This window comes from Chiloscyllium plagiosum, unplaced genomic scaffold, assembly GCF_037043375.1.
Source record: "Chiloscyllium plagiosum isolate Xiang-an unplaced genomic scaffold, Cpla_swu_hap1 HiC_scaffold_33, whole genome shotgun sequence".
In the NCBI taxonomy this organism is placed as follows: domain Eukaryota; kingdom Metazoa; phylum Chordata; class Chondrichthyes; order Orectolobiformes; family Hemiscylliidae; genus Chiloscyllium; species Chiloscyllium plagiosum.
In genome coordinates, this window is record NW_028270171.1 from 63,327,673 (window position 1) to 63,352,562 (window position 24,890).

Sequence of the window (24,890 nt, forward strand, 5' to 3'; positions counted from 1 at the left end):
AGTGTCGAATTAGTACATGCAATTATTAGAAATGCATTTCTGGGATACAGTTGTCTTTCACTGAGATAAGATTCACTGCCCATCCCTAATTATCCCAAAGATGTAGGGGACGAGTGACTTTTGTCAACTCCTCAAAGACGCCACTCCTGACGCCACTCTGTCAATGTAACTCACTGAGGGAAGAGCAAACTGACACCACTCAGTCAGTGTTACTCACCCAGGGAAGGGCAGACTGACCCCACACTCTCAGTGGAACTCAGCAGACTGATCCCACACTGTCAATATAAGTCATTCTCTGAAGAGCAGTCTGACACCACTCTATAAATATAATTCCCTCAGGGAAGAGCAGACTGATCCCATTCTGTCTATGGCACTCACCCAATGAATGAACACTAAACCCACTCTACCAATGTAACTCGCCAGGGAAGAGCAGACGGAGGCCAGACTCTCAACATAAATTATCGAGGGAAGAGAATACTGACCCCGCTCTTTCTATTTCACTTAGGCAGGGAAGAGCAGACTGTCACCACTCTGTGAAAGAAATTCGCCCAGGAAAGGGCAGACTGACCCTACTGTATCTGCGTGACTGACACAGGTAAGAGCAACTACCCAACTCTGTCAACGTATCTCCCTCAGGGAAGAAGACCCTGACCCCTCTCTGTCTATGTAGCTCACACAGGAAACAGCAGATTAACCCCACTCTGTCTATTTAAGTTCACAAAAATCCTCTGAAGTACGTCCTATCCAGACACTCCTATTACAGAGACATCAGTGTCTCTGTAAACGCGTGCGTTCAATGGCGATTCCAAATAACCTGCAAATGTTGAGAATGTGGCAGCAAACCAGAGCAACCACAAAGAAATTGGGCGAATGCGCAAACTTCCATCAGGCTGTCACCTAAGCCTGGAATGGAAACCAAACCCGACAGCAGTCGTGATTATAAAATGACAGAACAGAAACCTAGCACAAAGAATTGCGTCCCTGTGTGTTGCAACGATGCTGAGTATTCATTAAGCCCCCCTCACTGTAGTTAATTTCCATTTTCATCACTGCCAACGTTCTTCAAACCAAAGCACGCACTTGTTTTTTTTTCAGAGTTCCTATATCCCGCTTTCATCCCGCTTTTTACCTGATCATATTTCTGACTTTACAAACTACGTCATAACAGGTTGACAACTGCAGAATGAGCTTTGTTCCGTTCTCCATTGATGTTGATGGTAGTAAACCGGCATATTCGAGTAGGACTTGATGCGCTTGCGGGTGGTGTATTCGCGGCATTTTGGCTTCTTTTTTTCATTTTCGGTCTACTATTTCGAGTTCATTGCGCAGACTTCTGAAGAAGACTTTTTGGAGTCAAAATGGTAACTGTGTTTTCTCTCGAAAGACAGACGTAGCTTTATTTCTGTTCTCTTATAAATTGATCTTCATCTGATCTTTGCAAGTGAAATAGGGTGCATTACTATTGCTCGGTTTTAGTTTCAAAATCAAGAGAAACATGAAGGAGAGAATATCAAAGAACACAAAGTTCTGAGTTGTTGAGATATTTTTTGCAGCAATGGTGGGCATGAAGGTCAAATTAAGATAACGGTTCAAGAACATTTAGTCTGTGGAAGTGGTATGTGACTTTAGTTCCAAATATATGTTTCCGTTCTTCCAGTACATCTTTTTGACGCCCAGAAAACATTGATTGTTTTCTGTATTCACTTTGTTTCGCGACATCTGTCTTCTGGTCGACCAGGGACAGCTTGAATTTGTGTCTGCATTGAATAAGATTTCGCTCTTTCTTTCGAGAAGGAAACCTGTGCATTATGTACCACTTATCAGTCGAGTTCCTTTCCACACATGGAGTTGCTTTTTTCTAATTCATTGACTGCTGATATAATAGATTATTGGCCTTGAGAGTCAGCTGTAAATTAGGTTGAACTTTCTCAGCTTGACTTTCAACTGATCCTAAAAAAAAATTCATCACCTGCAGGTAAGTGTATTACATTGCTTCTTGTTTTGCTGAAGACCACCCCCCGAATATCCAAATTTCACGATAGTTTGACAAATGTGTTGAAACTGATTTCGTGTTGGAAGTTGGTGGCTTTTTGTGTCTCGACATATAATTTGTACAATTAGATGACTGGGTCAGTCTTGAAATTACTTCGGATTCTTCACAGTTGAAAATTTACTCTTGATTGAATGCAAAGCCTGTAAAGGAATTAATGACTTTTAAATGATTCTACACTGTGAACAGGATTCGAACCTGCGGAGGGACACGCCATTAGATTTCAAATCCAACGCCTTAACCTCTCGGCCATCACAGCCACAGCAAGAGCATCAATTTTCACACTAAAACAACTGAATTCATTTGTTGGAAGAACAAATTATCAAGACCCAAAGATTTCGCCAAACCCTTTAGAACATAGAACATAGAAGAATACAGCGCAGTACAGGCCCTTTGGCCCTCGATGTTGCGCCGATCCAAGCCCACCTAACCTATACTAACCCACTATCCTCCATATACCTATCCAATGCCCGCTTAAATGCCCATAAAGAGGGAGAGTCCACCACTGCTGCTGGCAGGGCATTCCATGAACTTACGACTCGCTGAGTGAAGAACCTACCCCTAACTTCAGTCCTATATCTACCCCCCCTTAATGTAAAGCTATGCCCCCTTGTAATACCCGACTCCACACGCAGGAAAAGGTTCACACTGTCAACCCTATCTAACCCCCTAATCATCTTGTACACCTCAATCAAGTCACCCCTAAACCTTCTTTTCTCTAATGAAAACAGCCCCAAGTGTCTCAGTCGTTCCTCATACGATCTTCCTTCCATACCAGGCAACATCCTGGTAAACCTCCTCTGCACCCGTTCCAGTGCCTCCACATCCTTCCTATAGTATGGCCACCAAAACTGCACACAATATTCCAGATGCGGCCGCACCAGAGTCTTATACAACTGCATCATGACCTCAGGACTCCGGAACTCAATTCCTCTACCAATAAAAGCCAGTACGCCATATGCCTTCCTCACCGCACTATTTACCTGGGTGGCAACTTTCAGAGATCTGTGTACATGGACACCAAGATCCCTCTGCTCATCCACACTACCAAGTATCCGACCATTAGCCCAGTACCTTTGCAGAGACCCAGACGAACGTTACCTTAGCAGATTGACAGGCTTTCACCGCAAACTAGATTCTGACACAGCTGAAGTTGTGTGAATGATTCTTCGTCGAATTATAGAATCGCGGATGTACACCACGAAGAGAGGATCATTGTCTCACTGCGTCCGATCGATTTTGACTCAATTGCTCATCATTTGGTGCCAAATTAGATATGCTGTTGTGTTTTAATATTCATCGAAATATGGTATTAGAAAAACTGATGCTAAGTCCATAAACACTAGCTACATTCGTAAAAAAAAAAATCGGAATTAGAAAGAATGCAGAACCAATTTACGGGAATGGATCCAGCAACTAATCTGTAAGTTCTGACACCAGGTAATGAACTTGTGAGCACAAGAGAGGAGGATTAACCGAAGATTTGGAACTTGAAATCGTCTTGACGGAATTATTTGCAAAGTTTTTGCGGTTGATGTAGAGTCATCAAGTCGTTGAACAATGCAACACGGAAAGTGGCCCTTCTTTCCAACATGACCATGGTGGACAGTTATGCTAAATTAATAGGTCCCATTTGCCAACATTTGGCTCACATCCCTCTAAACCTTGTTACTCATATATCATCCAGATGCCATTCGATGTTACAGTTGTATCTGACTCCACCAATTTCTCTGTCATCTCATTCTGGACACGTCTGAAAAAGTTGCCCCTGACATCCCTTTTAAATCTTTACCCACTAATTTTAAACCGATGTTTTCTAAATTTTGACTTCCTCACCTGCCGGAAAACACCTTGACGAGTCAACCTATCCATGTCCCTCATGATCTAATACATAGCAACGATTTGACTTTATCATACTTGTCAGGAGGGAAATATATGGAGATTATTTGTCGAAGGTTTGAAGTAGAAAGTCTGATGTACAGATTTTTAGAAATGCACCTTGGAGAAGTTTTTAACAAGTCATTGAGGTCTAGTAGCAGTTGTAGAAGTCTGTTGTGAAAGCTGCAGAAGGATTTCAAGGCACGAGAACGAAGCATTATTTCCAATGTATGGTGGCTCAGTTCGAACGCACTTGGACTACAGTATGAGGAATTATAATCCTCAATTTAGGAAAGATACCAATTCCATATGAGGAATACCACGAATGGTGATTAGCCTTGATATAATGGATGAACGTTAGTCCTCTGAATTGAAATTGGGCAAATCCCACCTTTCCTTAACAGTTTCAAAACAAGAGAGGTAATCTCATTGAGAGTTGCAAAATATTTGAAGAGATAAACAGGGTGGTGCAATTAAATTTTGTTCCCTCATTGGTGAACCTAGAAGCAGGAGAGGACAATATTAAAATTAAGCATTGTGATTTATGACCAGGATGAGAACTATTGATTTTTGTCTTAGCCTTGAGAAGTCTCACGATTCAGCACTACAGTGAGCCTTGGATATTTGGTCTTTGAATGCATCACTGTCAGCCTGACCCGCCGACACTTACTGCATCACTATAGACCTGACCCCTCACACTTACCGCCTTAATATCAGCGTGAACCCCTCAAACTTACTGCATCACTATCCATCTGGCGCCCTCACATTTACTGCGCCACTTTCACTTCGAGACCCTCATTTTGACTGCGTCACTATCAGCCTGACTGCCAAGCACTTACTTTGTCACTATCAGTCACGCCCTGACACTTCCTATGTTACTATCACCCTGACTCCTTACACTTACTGTGTCATTATCAGCCTGACTCCATCACACTTATTATGTAAGTATCAGACTGACGCCTCACACTTACCGTGTCACTGCAACACTGCCTCCTCAAACTTACTATGTCACTATCACCTTGACCCGCTCACATTTACTGCGTCACAATCACACTGCTTCACTATGAGCTTCAACACTCACACTTACAGCGTCACTACCAGCCTGACTCACTCACACTTATCACCTGACAATCAGCATTACTCTCTCAAATTTATTTCATCATTATTAGGCTGAGGCACTCACACTGACAGCGTCACTAACAGCCTGACCCCCTCATGCTTTCTGCGTTGGTATCTCTCTGATCCCCTCAGAATTACTGCGTCATAATCACTCTGACCCCCTCATATTTAATGCGTCACTATCCCTCTGGCATCCTCATACTTCCTGCATCACTCACACCCTGACACATGCGCACCTACTCCATCCCTATCAGCGAAACCCCACTCAGTAACGGCGTCACTCTCTCTCTAACCTGCTCACACTTAATGCCTTGATCATCACCTTGACACTCTCTCGCTTAGTGCATCAATATCAGCCTGACCCCCTCACGCTTACTGCATCACTACCAGCCTGATCCCTTCAAATGTACTGTGTCACTATCAGACTGATCCACTCATACTTACAGCATCACTATCACCTTGACCCCCCAAACTTAGTGCGTCCAGATCACCCTGAACCTTTCACTCTTCTTGCGTCACCTTCAGCCAGAACCTGCACACTATCACTCTGACCTCCTCATACTTGCTGCATCACTATAACTCTATCCCACTCACACCGTGTATATCACTATCACCCTGACAACTCATACTCACTGCACCACTATTATCCTGATTCCATCACAATTAGTATATCATTATCAGCCTGACCCCTTACACTTACTGTGTCACTATCAAACTGTCCCCTCACATTTCCTGCGTCATTCTCAATCTGACACCCTCAAAGTGTCTGCGTCACTGTCACCCTGAACACGTCACACATACCGCATTGGTGTCTCCCTGAAACCTCACACTTATGGCGTCACTATCATCCTGAGCGGCTCACACTTACTGCCTCACTAGCACATCAACACTCTCACCTTTACTGCGTCACTATCGGCCTGACACCTCACACGTACTGCATCACTATTAGCCTGACCCACTCACACGTTTTGCGTCACTACTACCCTGACCCCCTCACAATTGCTGTGTCACTATCAGCCTGAGCCCCTCACTATCACGCTGACCAAGCTCACAATTACAACATCACTATCAACCTGACCACCTCACACTTTCTCTGTCATTATCACCCTGACCCTCTCACACGTTATGCGTCAGTCACACTGAGACACTCACATTTTCTGCGTCGTTATCAGCCAGACCCGCCGGCACACAGCGTCACTATCAACCTGGCCCCTCACACTTGCATGCCTCAATATCAGCGTGAACCCCTCACACTTACTGCATCACTGTCCATCTGCGAACCTCACACTTACTGCACCAGTTTCACCTTGACATCCTCATTTTTACTGCGTCACTATCAACTTGACAGCCACACAAATATTGCGTCACTATCAGTGACGCCCTCGCATTTCCTATGTTAATATCACCTTCACTCCTAAAATCTACTGTGTCACTATCAGCCTGCCTCCATCACACTTTTTGTGACAGTATCAGACTGAAGCCTCACGCTTACCATGTTACTAAAACTCTGCCCCATCACACTGACTGCGTCACTATCAGCCTGACCCCTCAGGCGTACTGTGTCACTATCACCCTGACCCACTCACACTTTTTGAATCAGTTTCAGTCTGACGCCTCGCACTTACTGTGTAACTAAATCTCTTCCCCTCACACTGACTGTGTCACTATCAGCCTGACCCCTCAGACTTACTACGTCACTCTCACTCTGATCCTCTCTCATTTAATGCGTCACTATCACCATGACCTCCTCACATTTACTGCGTCACTATCACCCTGACCAACTCACACAGTCTTTGCCATTTTCACCTTACCGGCCTTAGTTGTACTGCGTCACCATGAGCCTAACCGCCACACACTTATTGTGTCACGGCCTCACACTTCCCATGTTGCTATCACCCTGAATCCTTACACTTATTGTGTCACTATCAGTCTGACCCCTCACACTTTCTGTGTCACTATCAGCCGGACTCCAACACATTTATTGTGTCATTATCAGACTGACGCCTCACTCTTATCTTGTCACTAAAACATTGCTCCGTCACATTGACTGTGTCACTATCGGCCTGACCCCCTCACACTTACTGCTTCACTATCGCAATGCCCCTCTCTCACTTACGACGTCATTTACACCCTGACACCCCACACTTGCTGCGGCACTATCACACTGAGGGCCTTACACTTAGTGTCACTGTCATCCTGACCCCTTACACTTACTGCGTCACTATCACACTGTTATCTCACACCCACTGTGTCACTATTATCCTGAGCCACATACACCTATTGCGTCACTATCACTTTGACCCCAACACACTTACTGCATCAATATCAGCCTGACCATCTCACACATACTGCGCCACTACCAGGCTGACTCCCTCACATATACTGCGTCACTATCAGACTTACCCACACATGCTTACTGCGTCACTATCACCGTGACTCCCCACTTTTACTGCGTCAAGATCATTGTGCCCCTATACACTTACAGCGTAACTATCATCCTGACAACGTCACACTTACTGCGTCAAGATCAGCATGATCCCCTCAAACTAATGCGTCACTATCAGCTTCAACACTCACATTTACTGCGTCACTTTAGCACTACTCCCGCACTCTTACTGCATCCCTATCCACCTTACCCCATCCCATTTACTTCATCACTATCAGCCTGAGACACTCACACTTACAGCTTTACTACAACCTGGCCCTGTGAGTGCATCTACATCACTGTTACCCTGACCCCTTGCCTATACTGCGTCACTATAAGCCTGGCCCCTCAAATGTTCTGCGTCACTATCTCACTGACATTTCACACTCACTGCGTCCCTATAACCCTGACCCCTCACAATTTCTGCATCTCTACAACCTGACCCCCTGCGTCACTGTCACCCTGACCCCATCACACTTGCCATGTCACCATCACAAATGACACATTCACACAGTCTGCTTCACTGTCATCCTGACATCTCACACTCACTGCATCACTACCATCCTCCCCCTCATACTGACATGTCACTGTCATCCAGACCCGCTCGCATTTATTGCGTTCCTGTCACTCTGCTCCCAACACACTTACTGCGTCACTATCAGCCTGATACTCGCACACTTCCCTCATCACTATCAGCCTGACCCCTCACAATTTCACCGTGTCTATCAGTCTGACTCCTCACATCTCCTGCATAACTGTCACCCTGTCACTTAACACTTACTGGCCAGTATTTGCCTGACGCCCTCAACTTACTGCATCAATATCAGCCTGAACACACACACTTACTCCGTCACCATCACGCTGACCCCCTCACACTCACTGCGTCACTATCATCCTGTCCCCTCTCACTTCCTGCATTAGGATCACTCTGACTCACGGACACTTACTGCATCACTATCAGCCTGACCCCTCACACATACTGTGACACTATCTGCCTGACCCCACCACACTTGCTGCATCTCTATTACACTTTCTGCTTCACTATCAGACTGACACCTCACACTTACTGTGTCACTATTCCACTAACACCTCACTTTCATTGTCCACTGTCAGCCTGACGCTCTCATCTTACTGTGTCACTACCAGCCTGAACGCACACACTTACTCCCTCACTATCACCCTGACTGTCTCACACTCACTGCGTCAGTCTCTGCCTGACCCCATCACACTTACTGCGTCACTATCACCATGTCCCCTCCCATTTTATGCGTCAAGATCAGCCCGACACAGTAACACTTACTGCATCACTATCAGCCTGATCTCCTTCCAATTACTGCGTCACTATCAGCCTGACGACACACTCTTACTGCGTCACTGTCACACTGACCCCTCACACGAAGTGCTTCACTATCGTCTGACCACCTCACACTTACTGCGTCACTATCGGTCTGATCCCTCAGACTTACTGCATCACTATCACTCCGAACCCCCTCACTGCGTAACTATCGGCCTGATCCACTCACACAGTCTGCGTCACTGCCACGCTAACACCTCACCCTCATTGTGTCACTATCATCCTCACTCCATCCCACTTATTGAGTCACTGTCAGCCTGATCCCCTGTAATGGAAAATGATCATTTATTGTGAAATCTGAGAAAGTATGGTTGAAACAAAGAAGTATGGACCTAACTTTGCAAAAAGACAGAAAAAATGTAAAATTCAACCTATTTTACAGCTGACTCTCAAGGCCAATAATCTATTATATCAGCAGCCAATGAATTAGAAAAAACAACTCCATGTGTGGAAAGGAACTCGACTGATCCAGGTTCCTGGCTTGAGGTGTGATAAGGCAACGCGATATATAGTATAAAGGGAATATGTGAAAACCGTCAGGCGTCCATTTTATGAGGCGTCTTGCAAATGTGTCAGGTCCACTCTGCAAATTTCAAAAGTAAACTTTTTCTTTGCTCTTGGCAGCATTTGCATCGAGTCGATTGAAATTCCACGGCAGTAAACTAGGGGGCTCGCCTGGGACTCTGCGACTGGGTAAGATTTTGAAGATTCCCAGGAGGTGTACGCGCCACTGCCTTGAAGGTCTTTCACTTCATCTCGAGCGCTGAATTGACACCTTTACGTGAGAGGACTGGGAATAAGTGGATCGCCCCAGAGTCGCGTTCCGAATCGAATAGGGTCGGGGTAAGAGTTGTGGCTAAAGTAATCCGACATAGAGACTCGTTCGAAGAGAATAAATGAACCAGGAAGAGGGATCAGTGAACTCTCGTGCATTATTCGAGTAAAACTCAAGGGAAAGGATTGCCGTCTCTCGAGAGTTTAAGAGACAGCAAGATTAACGGTGGTTTGAGACTTGGAGCCACCATGGGCAGCGTTGGAGTCGCCAAAGCTGTACCGGTTACGTGGGTTCTTGGTTTGTGAAAACCAAGGCAATGAGGCGGTGGCATCCAATGAGAGGGGACCTCCGGAGGTAACAACAAGTTACATTGGCAAAGAGAAGATTATGGCATCGTGACAGAGAGAGAGAGAGAGAGAGAGAGAGAGAGAGATACAGGCAGAGAGACCGACAGAGAGAGATGAACACTTTTCCAATATCCATGAAAATTGGCTCCAGCAAGAGCGAACAAAAAGAGGGTCGACAGAAAACTCGGAATGGTCAAGAAAAAATACAATATATGCTAAATAATTATGGCCCAGTTTCTGTATTCTGTAAAAATATAAATCAAGGAATGTGTTTTTCTGGACGAAGGAAGTTTTAGTTCAAAGTTTGTGCGAAGATTTGTAGCTCGAGTGCTCGTTGTTGTGGTTCTGTTCGCCGAGCTGGAAGTTTTTGTTGCAAACGTTTCGTCCCCTGGCGAGGCGACATCATCAGTGCTTGGGAGCCTCCTGCGAAGCGCTTTTTGATGTTTCCTCCGGTGTTGAAAGTGGTCTGTACCTGCCGCTTCCGGTTGTCAGTTTCAGCTGTACGCTGTAGTGGTTGGTATATTGGGTCCAGGTCGATGTGTTTGTTGATGGAGTTTGTGGATGAATGCCATGCCTCTAGGAATTCCCTGGCTGTTCTCTGTCTGGCTTGCCCTATGATAGTAGTATTGTCCCAGTCGAATTCATGTTGCTTGTTGTCTGCGTGTGTGGCTACTAAGGATAGCTGGTCGTGTCGTTTCGTGGCTAGTTGATGTTTTAGTAACATGCAGTTGCAAATGTTGAGGTCACCGTTGGAGGAGAGAGAGAGAAGGAGAAACGGAAGGCTAAAATAGAACCTGTGAATTGGAGTGCTTATAACATGTTGAAGGCTGAGCCTGATTACAGGGAAAGAAAATCTCGAATAAAAGATAGGTCAAGTACAGGTACAAACACCAGTGCACATGCACACACACACGGAAAACAACCTAATGAAGCTGTACAGTGTCTTAAGACTGGATCAGATCCTGACCTTAATGGGTGCCCACGAAGAGCTACAGCCCCCCCAACGAGATCCACTTCGCGAAGATTCCAAGTCAACGGTCGCCGCCTCAAGTTCTGCTGAATCACCAATAGCATATCGTACCCACAATCAATTGAAAAGAATCGCTAAAGAATTCGAGACAATGTCCCAGTACCTTAAGCACCTCACGAAAGTCGATAACGTCTACGTGGACTGATACAACCCAAGGACATAACGACGGCAGAGATCACACCGTATGAGGTACACCTGAGGAGCAGCTTCATCAATGGAATGAAGTATGAAACAACAAAATAGGTAACAATATATGTGTATTACCTGGGACACGGGAAAGCTGAATTCGAAAGAACAATACGTGATACATGCTGAAAAATTGCTGGCTCAAGAGAACCATAACCGGAAATTAAAGATGGAACAGCAATTCCATTATTATGATGCAAATGTTCGTTCAGCCGTTGGAGGGAGAAACTGCGGGAAAAGAGAGAGGCACGGGTGGAGTTCGCAAAAGAGGAAGGGATCGTGGAAGTGCGCTTGCAGAGATAGATCTGGCTGGTGCTTTGTTTGCGGAGCAATGGACCACTGGTCGAGACAGTGCCCGCACAGACAGCCTCAATCGGTCCTGGAGACGGGACGGCATGGTGACTGACAGGGGACGACTGAGGTTGAGGTGGGCAGGCCACAAGGTACAGGTAAACCTCTTTCCTTTATACTTGGCAACGAAGAATCCCTTATGCTAATCACTTCTACGAACCTAATGGGCACTGAGATGTGTCCCAACTCTATATTGAACATTGAGATTGCGAAATGTGGACAATATGTTCAATATAACAATGATGCATTTCTGTCGATGCCGACCTCTATGTTTTTGTGGAAGGGACCTATTTGGTAGATACATGACCAGCACATTCACTCCTCAAATCAAGACAGTTCAGAAACTTGACGCCAATAAAGATGAGTGGAATGTTCCTGAACTCAATGGAGGCATCAGGCGTCGTTATATGAGAGAGTTTTACCGCACCCATATTGTGTGAAATCAGTAATGTGTAAAAATTCTAATTCTCAATTTTGTTAGTGGAATTCCATCCTTTACATTTGATGGCTCGGAATCTCATAGTGAGACTGGGGTTGTATTTGCTCAGTAATCCGACGGGTTTGCAGGTACTTCAAAGGGAAGATTCACAAGTGTAAACTGCAAATTACAACGCACGACCCCTGGTATATGTCTATGAGTGGCGATTAAGCTAGAGAGCAATGAGTTCATTGAGCAATTCACTCGCCCTGGAAGCAGGTAACCATGTTAATCCTATTAACACCGATTTTTGTTTTTGCGGGAACATGCTGCACTGCACAGCACACATACACCACGGTGGCCCCGAGGAACCATAAGAGAAGTATTGGTTTAGGAGATTGATTAAACCAGGTCAGTTGTTATTGTGCGAATTTTATTGAAAGGATGGCAGATGTGCAGTCAGTGTGAACTTATGACGGTACCTGTGACGGCAAGTAAACTCTATATTTTTGATGTGGAAGGCTATGCTCCTCGCGTGTCACTGGCGAAGGTGTCCAGTGACTGGTGGCAGGATTTGGGGCCATGGGTACTAAAGGCATAAAGAACGAAATGTTGGGTGTTCTGGGACGATGTGGGTATGTGGTTTAATGCAGATGTGCGGACATATAGGAAGAAATTAATTTATCCAACTCAGGCAATAGAACAGTCGAGGTAACCCCCGCGAGCCCTGAAGAGCCTAGAAGGCTGGCCTGGCGTTTCCCTAACATAAACTTCTCAGACCCAAGATTAATAACGGTCCTAACTGAATTATGCGTAAAAGGAAAACATGATTTGGGGCTTATTCGAGGTTGTGAACCATACAAGTAACCACGAAGTCGGTGTATCGTCCTTGCAGGGCACAAAACCCGTTAAAACCCGAGGCCATGAACGTAGTTACTCCAGTCTTTCAATCCTTCCCAAAGGCTAGAGAGATAATCCTCTATGTAAACTCACCGGTGAGAACTCCCATTTTTCTGATCAAAAAGGCAAAAATTCCAAGAGAACCGGAGGAATGCAGGTTTGTTCAAGACCTACAAACAGTCAATAACAGTGTTGTCCCGCGCGCATAAAATGTTCCCAAACCCTATACTGTATTAGATCAATTTAGACCGGACAGTAAATAGTTCCCTGCTGTGGATTTAGCAAATACATTCTTTAGTGTAACGGTGCATCCAGATAGTCAATTCTGGTTCGCTTTTTCATTCAAAGGGAAATCCTATGAGTTCACACGACTTTGTCAATGTTACTGTGAGTCACCCACCAGATATAATGAGGCTCTATGCAGGAGTCTGGAGACTCTTGTTTTAACCCCTGGGTCTGAGCTTCTGCAATCTGTAGACGATTGCTTAATAGTAGCACCGACAGAGGAACAATGTGAGAAGGATTCCCTTGCATTGCACGAGGGAAGGGCATAAAGCCAGTCTCACAAAACTTTGATTTATGCAACAACAGGTGAAGTCCTTCAGTCACTTAATATGTGAACAAGGGAGGGCCATTGGTGAAGACAGAGTGCAAGTAATTCAGCAAATTCCAAGGCCTCACATGAAGAAACAATTGCTGTCCTTTTGCGGCATACGCTCCTACTGAAGAACGTTTATCCCACATTACACAAATCTGGAGGCGCCCTGAAGTGACATGGCCCATGGAAAAGGGTAGCAGAACCAAGGTCCGATGCAAAGGATCCCAGAGGCCGAGTTGAATTGAAAAAGGCGTTTCAAAGTATACCTACACTGGGGATTCCGAATCCAAACAAGCCTTCTGTCAAACGGTAGATGAGAAACATGGCTGCATGACATCTGTGTTGTTGCAGGATCATGGGGGGAAATTCAGGCTGGCAGCTTATTTTACGGCTAAGCTAGCCGTAAATGCCTGCGAGCTGCGTAGCTGCAGGATTGCGTAAATGCCTGCGAGCTGTGGTTGCAGCTGAAAAGGCTGTTGCAGTGTCCAGGGATATAATTGGCTATGGCGACTGAACCAAACTGATCGCACATGCAGTATCCTTACTGCTTTCCGAGCAAAAGACAGCACAAAAGTCGGCAGCGCGTTGACTCAGATACACTACTGAGTTATTGGAGAAGCCTAACATTGCAATGAAACGATTTAACGTCCTTAATGCTGTTAATCCTCTCACTAGAGAAGGAGACGGAGACCCACATGATTGTATCGCTGTAATTAATGAAATGTGCTGCCTAGACAAGACTTGCAGAATTCACCACTTCAGAATCCAAATATGGCGTTTTATTTTTGTGGATGGGTCAGCATTCAGGAACAAGGAGATAGGCCAGAATTTTATTGGGCATGCTGTAGTAACTACCCATGAAGTATTCAAAGCGGGATCACTCGCTTCTCAACTGTCAGCGCAAGCAGCGGAGCTGATTGCCTTGACTGAGGCATGTAAATTGGCTAAGGGAAACACAGCGAATATTTAACCGATAGCAGATACGCATTGGAGTTGCACATGATGTTGGAACCCTGTGGAAGTACAGGGACTTCTTGACCTTCACCGGAAAGCCCATCACACACCGTGATCAGATTTCTGACCTCTTGGAAGTGGTCGTATTGCCTAAATCAATCGCTGTGTGTAATTATGATGCCCCAACGAAAAATAACGATTCCCTTTCTCAAGGAAATGCAAGGGCAGACTCAGCGGCTAGGACGGCAGCCCAGCAGCCGGTAAATGATCAGTTGACATGGGAATGACAAAAATCCTTACCCAAACAGCAGACGTACGGGAGTCACACTCGAAGTCCAGGCTTGAAGACACGTTTGAGTGGGAAAAAAGCAGAGTGCAGTTTGAGGTAAGGGGTATGGTGTGGCCCCAATGTTAAACCTTTTCTGCCACGATCATTATTTCCATTCTATGCCAAACTGACACACGGTAAGGAACATGTGTCCACAGAGGGGAGATATGACAGCATTTCACCACAGTGATACATTGAGGGATTTACTCATTACTTCCAGAAATATTGTGAACGATGTGTTATCTGTGCCACAATAATGTGGAGAGGGGAGTACAGATGAGTTATGTAGCACTTCCGAAACCCCAAAAACAATTTGAACATTTACAACTGGATTTTACCAAAGTAACACCAGCGAAAGAAAAAGGTATTGTCTGGTAATAGTTGATATGTTTTCCAAATGGGTGCAAGCGTTCCCCACGGCAAAACAGAATGCCAGTGCCCTAACCAAAGCTTTCCTAACTGAAATAATTCTGAGATGGAGCCTTCCTGCGATGCTTAGTAGTCCCAAGGTTTATGAACGTTTATAGCTCTGGTTGAGGTTTAGGGTGTAGGTTTGCTCGCTGAGCTGCACGTTTGTTATCCAGACGTTGCATTACTTGGCTGGGTAACATCATCATTGGCGACCTCCAAGAGAAGCGAAGATGTTGTATCCTGCTTTCTATTCATATGTTTGTCCTGGATGGGATTCCTGGGGTTCGTGGTGATGTCATTTCCTATTCGTTTTCTGAGGGGTTGACAGATGGTAAATCGATCTATGTGTTTGTTTATGGCGTTGTGATTGGAGTGTGAGGTCTCCCGGAATTCTCTGGTGTGTCTGCATATACAGCAAACCGACAAACACTGACCAAATACTTAACTACACCAGCAACATCCCAACGCGCAAAAAGGAAGCTGTATCAGAACACTATTCCAACGAACCACCACACATTTCAGCCCAGACGAACTTCGGAAAACAGAGGAGAAGAACGGACACTTAAAAAAATACAGTCCACAGATTCCTCAGGAACAAACCACGACAAGTGGACCTAACACAGCCAGAAACCCTATCGACCTTTCCATACATCAATGAAGTCTCAGAAGTGGCAGCCACACTACTAAGACCCCTCGGAATCCCACCAACAGTCTGAAACAAAACTAACAAATTTAAAAGACCCAGTACAACCCATGGACAAAACCAACCTCATATACAAAATTCCATGCAAGGACTGCCACAAACACTACATAGGACAAACAGGAAGAAAGTTATCCCCAGGTTACAGAACACCAGCTAGTCACAAAAAGACACGACCCTCTCTCCCTCGTAGCCCTTCACACGGATGAAAGATAAACACCATTTCGTCTGGGACAACACATCTATCCTGGGACAGGCTAAGCAAAGACATGCCAGAGAATTCTTTGAGACCGAGCACTCGAATCACAATGCCATAAAAAGACATATATCTAGATAGTATCTATCAACCCCTCAGAAAACGAACAGGAAATGGCATCACCATAAACTACAGGAATCCCATCCTGGACAAACATATAACTAGAAAGCAGGAGACAACAGCTTCTCTTCACTTGGAGTTCGTCACTGATGATGTTACCTAGAACAAAGAACATATTAAAATACAGAGCCCTTCGGCCCTTGATGTTGCGCCGATCCAAGCCCACCTAACCTACACTAGCACACTAACCTCCATATGCCAGGTAAAGAAACGTCTGCATATCAAACCTGCAGCTCAGCGAGCAAACCTACACTCTAGGCTTAGTAGTGACAGTGGGACATCATTTGACCATAATGGTGTAGTTAAGTATTTGCTGAAGAGATTGGGGAGACACTGAATGAGTACGTTTCGTCAGTATTCACTCAGGAACAGGACATTGTTGCCGATGTGAATACTAAGTCACAATTAAATAGAATGGATGGCTTTGAGGTATGTAGGGAAGATGTGTTGGAAATTCTGGAAAGGGTGAAAATAGATAAGTCCCCTGGGCCTGATGGCATTTATCCTAGGATTCTCTGGGAAGCAAGCGAGGAGATTGCAGAGCCATTGATCTTGATTTTTATGTCCTCGTTGTCTACAGGAGTAGTGGCAGAAGACTGGAGGCTAGCAAATGTGGTTCCCTTGTTCGAGAAGGGGAGTAGGGATAACCCTAGTAACTACAGGTCGGTGAGTCTCACTTCTGTTGTGGGCAAAGTCTTAGAGAGAATTGTAAGGGATAGGATTTATGAACATCTGGATAGGAATAATGTGATCAAGGATAGCAGCATGGTTTTGTGAAGGGCAGGTCGTGCCTCACAAACCTTATTGAATTCTTTGAGAAGGTGAGTAAGGAGGTGGACGAGGGGAAAGCAGTAGATGTGGTGTATATGGATTTTAGTAAGGCGTTTGATAAGCTTCCCCATGGTAGGCTACTGCAAAAAATACGGAGGTATGGCATTGAGGGTGAGTTGGAAGTTTGGATTAGGAATTGGCTGGCTGGAAGAAGACAGAGGGTAGTAGTTGATGGTAAACGTTCATCTTGAAGTGCCGTTACTAGTGGTGTTCCGCAAGGATCTGTTTTCGGACCATTGCTTTTTGGCGTTTTTATAAATGACCTGGAGGAGGGGTTAGAAGGTTGGGTGAGCAAGTTTGCGGATGATACGAAAGTCGGAGGAGTTGTAGACAGTGAGGAAGGATATGGCAGGTTACAGCGGGATATAGAGAAGCAGGAGAGCTGGGCAGAAAGGTGGCAAATGGAGTTCAATGTAGCTAAGTCTGAGGTGATTCACTTTGGTAAGTGTAACAAAAAGATGGGGTATTGGGCTAATGGTCGGATACTTGGTAGTGTGGATGAGCAGAGGGATCTTGGTGTCCATGTACACAGATCTTTGAAAGTTGCCACCCAGGTAAATAGTGCGGTGAAGAAGGTATATGGCGTACTGGCTTTTATTGGTGGAGGAATTGGGTTCCGGAGGATTGAGGTCATGTTGCAGTTGTATAAGACTCTGGTGCGGCCGCATTTGGAGTATTGTGTACAGTTTTGGTCGCCATACTATAGGAAGGATGTGGAGGCACTGGAACGGGTGCAGAGGAGGTGTACCAGGATGTTGCCTGGTATGGTTGGAAGATCAGATTAGGAAAGGCTGAGGCACTTGGGGTTGTTTTCATTGGAGAAAAGAAGGTTTATGTGTGACTTGACAGAGGTGTACAAGATGATTAGGGGCTTAGATAAGGTTGGCCATGAGAACCTTTTTCCACGCAACTTCATCAACAGATGCCTAAGAGAAAGACCACGGAACGAGGACATACCACAACCAAAAGGACAAGCCACACTACCATACATCAGGAGCATCTCAGAACTGACAGCCAGACTACTGCGACCCCGAGGACTCATAATGGCACACAAACCAAAAGCCACGCTCAGACAACAACTCACCAGAACGAAGGACCCGATACCCAACATGAGCAAAACTAATGTAGTGTACAAAATACCATGCAAGGAGTGCACAAAACACTATATAGGACAAACAGGAAGACAGCTAACAATCCGCATACATGAACATCAACTAGCCACGAAACGACACGACCAGCTATCCTTAGTAGCCACACACGCAGACAACAAGCAACATGAATTCGACTGGGACAACACTACTATCATAGGGCAAGCCAGACAGAGAACAGCCAGGGAATTCCTAGAGGCATGGCATTCATCCACAAACTCCATCAACAAACACATCGACCTGGACCCAATATACCAACCACTACAGCGGACAGCTGAAACTGACAACCGGAAGCGACAGGGACAGACCACTATAAACACCGGAGGAAACATCAAAAAGCGCTTCGCAGGAGGCTCCCAAGCCCTGATGATGTCGCCTAGCCAGGGGACGAAACGTTTGTAACAAAAACTTCCAGCTCGGCGAACAGAACCACAACAACCAGCACCCGAGCTACAAATCTTCGCACAAACTTTGAATAAAACCTTTCCTTTGCTCTTGCTAGCAGTTGATTCCAGTCGATTAAATTTCCACGACAGGCGTCAGGGTGTCAGGGTGTCAGGCAGTGGGTGAATTGTTGGGTATCAGTAAATGGGAGAGTTGTTGCACTGTGCCATTACATTGGTAAATTAGTACAAATTGCCTATTCATTAAAGAATTTGAGCAGAAAACCTCTAATTGGAAGAATAGTGGCATGGAATCATTGAGAAGGAAAATTTTGCAAGCAGCGGTAAAGTCGAAATTCGAGTTCGCCCACCAAGAAATGAAAAAAAAAACCTTTGGAGCAGGGAATCCATACGTGGAGGAAGTGTATCAGGAAACAACGCAATTGGACAATTGACGCAAGGCATCAATAATGGGAGAGTTGGTGCCGATGTCACGAAAGTAGAGAATTGGTGGAAGACGTGGGAGAACTGGTGCTGAATAATATTAAATGTGGTGGAGGTGCAGATGCTGACGAAAAGAAGATTGTGCAGGATTCGAAAATGGTAGAATGGTGCACGGAATTGAAGCTGTATTTGGGACAATTGTTGCACGAACCACAAAATGGGAAAATTGCACAGTGGAACTTTAATAGCGAATTGGGGCATGGCACCACCATCTCAGAGAGTCAGAGTGGCGTTTCCCACACTGGGAGAAGTTGGTTTGGGTATCAATGAACATGAGAATTGTTTCAGGGCAGTATTGAATTCGAGAATTCGTGTGGGGTGCTTTAAGCATGCAGACTTGGAACAGAGCATATTTAAATGGGAGAACACGGGCAGGAATCAGTAAGTCGGAGACATGTTGTAAAGTGCAGGAAAGTGGCCATTCGATGCAGGGCGACAATAATGAAAAAGCTTTGAGCAGTAAACCATTATGTGGAAGATGTATGTCAGGAAACAGCAAAACAGGAGAGTTGGGGCAAGGCAATACTCAGTGGGAGAGTTTCTTTAGATCATGACAAAAGGATGGATTAGTGCAAAATTGGTAATTTGAGAATTTGATGCAGTAAACGCCAAAATTGGAGAATTACAGCAGTGGACCACGACATGGGAGAATCGTTGCAGCTACATAGATAATGGAAGAAGTGGTGCGGAGTGGACCTAAATTAGATATTTGGTGCAAGGAACCATTAAAATGTAGAATTAGAGTAGGGCACTCCTAAATGCGAGATTTGAACTCGGACATCAGAAAATGAGAGAATCATCCTGGGATATGAGGAAATGGCAAAATTAGTATCATTATATGAATAAGCAGGAGAATTTAGTGTCGGAGTATGAGGAAATGGGAGAATAAGTATAGGGGTATGAGTAAATGGGGTAATCCGTAAGTGGGAGATGACAAAATTGGTGGGAGTGCCAAAATATGAGAGAATTGGAGCAGAACACGTCTAAGTCGGTGAATCGGGGCAGGGCATCAGTTTAAAGGAGAAATGTTGGAAGCAACAGCAAAACAAGTATTCGGGTCAGAGCACCACGAAATGAAAATAAAAAACTGTGCAGGGCACCCATACGTGCAAGAGGTGTACACGGAATAACAGAAGGGAATGAAGTGATACAGGGCATCAATAATTGGAGAATTCACGCAGGTGCTGTTAAATTCTAAGTGGGAGAGCTGGGGCTGGATAATATTAAATGGAAGAGTTGATGCTTTTCCAGAATTTGTGCAGGGTTGATAAATGGGAGAAAGTGTGCTGCGTAGTGAAACACTGAACATAATGATGGAGAATCGCTGCATAGAAACAGACACTCTGTCCAACTTGTGCATCCCTAATATTTATGAATTTAACAGTGCGCCAATGAATGGGACAATAATTGCAAAGAATGACGAAATGGAACCATAGCCAAGTGTTTATCTCAGTAAGAACATTTGGAACAGGGCCTCAGATAATGGGGGAAACGGTTAGGTACAGCAGCGAATGGGAGATTTGGTTCAGGGCAGGAGTAAATCGGAGATTTTGTGCAGTGCAGCAGTAAATGGAACAGGACATACTGCATGGGAGAATTAAAGGAGAGAACCCATAAATGGGAGAATGCAACTAGGGCACTCCACCAGTTCTCAGACAATATCACAGCTCTGAATGATTTGGAGATGCCAGTTTTGGACTGGGGTGAACAAAGTTAAAAATCACACAACACCAGGTTATAGTCCAATAGGTTTTATTGGAAGCACACTAGCTTTCGGACCGTCGCGATTTTTAACACAGTTCTGAATGTTTGACAAGTCACTCGCTCAGGAATCAATCGCAGACAATAAGGCACGTCCTCATCACTGACCCTTCTAAAACGAAGCATTACCCCGCTCTAAACCTCCAAGCATCTCAGAATACTTCATTTCTGCTCCCCGCAACTGCAGTGAAAAGAGCCACTGGCTGTGTCTTGACTCTTTGTTAATAGTTCAGTTCCGCAGTTGCAAAGTGCAACAAGACCAGAAACGAAGGATTTCATACTATTGGAGTGTGAGGTCAGAGGCAGTACAAAAGCGCCGTCAAACGGCCAGTATCGTGTGCGTGAGCCTGCGCTTTCAGATGGCCAGAACTGAGGAAGTGCACTATTCCTGGAGATTCTGTCTGACACTTTAGTGTGAAAGGAGTCAGTCAAAATGAGAGGATCAGCACTGTGGTTATTGCAGATCGATAATGAGGGCACTCCTGAAGGAGGACTGCAATTTCACTCGTGAGGCGGTGTCTCGCCGTTAGAGTTGCAGCCTGGAGGAATGCCTCATCATCAGAATGTCAGGCTGTGGCAGTGTCTCACGATCAAAGATCGGCCTGAGACAACGCAGCACCGCCAGAGGGTCAGCGTGAGGCAGTGCCACACGGTCAGATGGTCAGCATGAGGCAGTGCCTCTTTGTCAGACGGTGGGTCTGAGAGTGCCTCAATGTCAGATGAAGTGCCTCAGTGTCAAAGGGGCAGTGTAGCATTAAACGGGAACATTGGTGCAGTGTAGCACTGAATGGGAGACTTGGGCAACGCAGCACTAAATGGGAGAATGTGGGCGGTGTAGCTCTGAACGGGAGAATTGGGGAACTGTCACTCGAAATGGGAAAACACAGCGAGCACAAAACCAAAATGGAGAAATGGGGCAGAGAATGTTAAATAAGAGAACTGGACTGGAGCACCAGTAAATGTAAAAATTGCACAGGACAATATTGAGTAGAGAAACTCTCCCAGATATCAGGAAATGGGGGAAATGGTATTGTACAACACTGAACTGGAGAATTAGTACAGGGCATCAGTTAATGACCGAAATGGTGCAAGACACTAATATCTTCGAGACTTGCAACAAATTGATGAACAGAGGCACCGAATCAGGAAATCGGATAAATGCTCAGGGTTAGTGATGGAGATTAACTAAAGGAAAAAACGGACCGTCTAGATTCAATTTTTATAAGTTTAACATCACACAACACCAGGTTATAGACCAACAGGTTTAATTGGAAGCACACTAGTTTTCGGAGCGACGGTCCTTCATCAGGTGATTATATTAGATTACTTTACAGTGTGGAAACAGGCCCTTCGGCCCAACAAGTCCACACCGACCCGCCGAAGCGTAACCCACCCCTACCCCTACATTTACCCCTTACCTAACACTACGGACAATTTAGCATGGCCAATTCACCTGACCTGCACATCTTTGTACTGTGGGAGGAAACCGGAGGACTCGGAGGAAACCCACGCAGACACGGGGAGAACTCCACACAGACAATCGCCTGAGGCGGGAATTGAACCCAGGTCTCTGGCGCTGCGAGGCAGCAGTGCTAACCACCGTGCCGCCCACGGAGAGCTCGATCGTAACACAGAATTTAAAGCAAATATTTGCATTATGATGTAACTGAGATTATACATTGAAGAATTGATGGTCTGTTTAGCCTTTCATCTGTTGGAATACAGTGATAATTTCAATTCTTTAATGTGTAAATCACAAAACCGTTTTGATTAAAGTTGCATTCTCGGGTTAGCTGTTAACAATGGTGATTGCTAGAAAATATGCCAGACAATATGCTATCAACATATTGTCTAGCTATCACCATTGTTAAGAGCGAACCCTAGAATGCAACTTTAAAAAATCGGGTTTTGTGATTTACACATGAAAGAAGTGAAACTGTCACTGTATTCTAACAGATGAAAGGCTTAACAGACAGTCAATTCTTCAATGTCTAATTTCAGTTGCATCACACTGCAAATTTTTGCTATAAATTCTGTGTTACGATCGAGCCCTCCACAATCACCTAATGAAGGAGCGTCGCTCCGAAAGCTAGTGTGTTTCCAATTAAACCTGTTGAACTATAACCTGGTCTTGTGTGATTTTTAACTTTGTATACCCCAGTCCAACATTGGCATCTCCAAATCACAATTTTAATAAAGCTGTTATTGATGTATTATGATACAGTACTGTACAAATGGGAGAGTTGGTGTAGTTCACCACTGAAGGGGTAATTTGTGCAGGACTGGCAACTTGGAATTTGATGCAGGAAACGCCAAAAATAGACATTCCTGGAAGGGGACCACTAAATGGGAGAATTGTCGCAGGGAAATTCTAAATGGAAGAGCCGGTGCACAGTGGAACTAAATTAGCGAAAAGGGGGCATGGTACCAGTGAAGGGTAGTATTAGAGTAGGACACACCTAAATAGGAAATACGAGCTAGGACATCAGTGTATGGGAGAATGAATGTCAGGCTGTCAGCAAGAGGAAAAATTGGTCGGTGTCAGTAAATGGGATATTTGCACGGTGCCATTCCATTAGAAAAATGTTATGAATTGCGAATTCATTACAGAATTGGTGCAGAACGCGTCTATGTGGGAGAACAGTGGGAGGGAAACGGTGAAAAGAAGCAATGTTGCAAGCATCAATAAATTAGAGATTCGAGTCCGTCCACCACGAAATGAAAATAAAAAACACTTTTAGCAGGGCAGCCATATGTGGAAAAAATGCATCAGGAAACAACTCAATGGTACAAATGATGGAGGACGTCAGTAATATGAGAATTGGTGCCAGTCACTAAATTAGAGAATTGGTGCAGGAAGTGGGAGAAATGGTGCTGGATCACACTCAATGCAGCTGGAGGTGCAGTTGCTGACTGAAAGAGGGTTTCTGCAGGATTCTAAAATGGGACAATGGTGCACGGAAGTGAAGCTGCAATTGGGAAAATTGTTGTACGAACCACGGGAATGAAAAAAAAACTGTGCAGTGGAAGGTTTACAGCGAATTGGAGTATGGTACCACTAACTCAGCGAGTCACAATACGGCATCCCTCGCTAGGAGAATTTCGTTTGATTATCAATGTATATGAGAATTGTTTCGGGTAACATTGAATGGGAGAATTGGTGTGGGGTACTCACAACATAGAGCATGGGAACAGAGCATGTCTAATGGGAGAACACGGGCAGGGAATGAGTAGGTCAGAGGTATGTTATAAAGAGCAGGAAAGTGAAGATTCGATTCTGGCAACACAAAATGAATAGAATTGGACATGGCACGATTATGTGGAAGATGTATGCAAGGAAGCAACCAAATGGGAGAGTTGGGACAAGACAATAGTCAATGGGACAGTTTGTGCAGTTCATCATGCAAGTCAGGATTTGTGCAGGTTTGCCAATTTGGAGATTTTATGCAGAAAAAAAAACAAAATTGGAAAACTCTGGCAGTGGACCACCACATGGGAGAATCATTGCAGAGAAATAGTTAATGGAAGAAATGGAGCAGAGTGGAACTAAATCAGAAAATATGTGAAATGCACCTTTAAATGCGAAATTGAGCGTAGGGCACCCTTAAGTGGGATATCTGGACGAAGACAACAGGAAATCAGATTATTTGTATCGGGATATGAGGAAATGGGAGAAATACTATTCTGTGCAGAGACAAACAGGGGCATTTTTTACGCTCTGTGACCTTTCTCATATGGCTGACTCTGCACTGAGTTAAATTTACAGAAGCATGTTTTAGCTTGTTTCATATTATTGAATTTCCTGCGAAGTCGCACAGATCGTTTAAGTAATCTAAACCTACGAAAATTAATCGGAACATCCATTGTGATTACACTCGAGTTTACCTCGATTTATGGACGAAAAGCAGGGAGCTAAAGTTGAAATTTATCAGATTAACAGTGATCGTACTGAATGCTAGTGCAGATATCTGGTGAATGTCAGCTTCATGGGGGCAGATGTATTTCCTTTGTGGCTGTTACTTCAAAAAGTAGGGGCCATTGATGTGAAACAGTGATGGTGATT

The 24,890-nt window shown here is 44.8% G+C and overlaps 1 non-coding gene across 1 annotated transcript; it reads right to left on the bottom strand.

Annotated features, from left to right (window-relative positions):
- Positions 1-2,227: 2,227 nt before the first annotated feature.
- Positions 2,228-2,309, bottom strand: trnas-uga (transfer RNA serine (anticodon UGA)). Its single transcript has one exon. It is a non-coding gene; the product is annotated as a tRNA-Ser (tRNA).
- Positions 2,310-24,890: the final 22,581 nt, after the last annotated feature.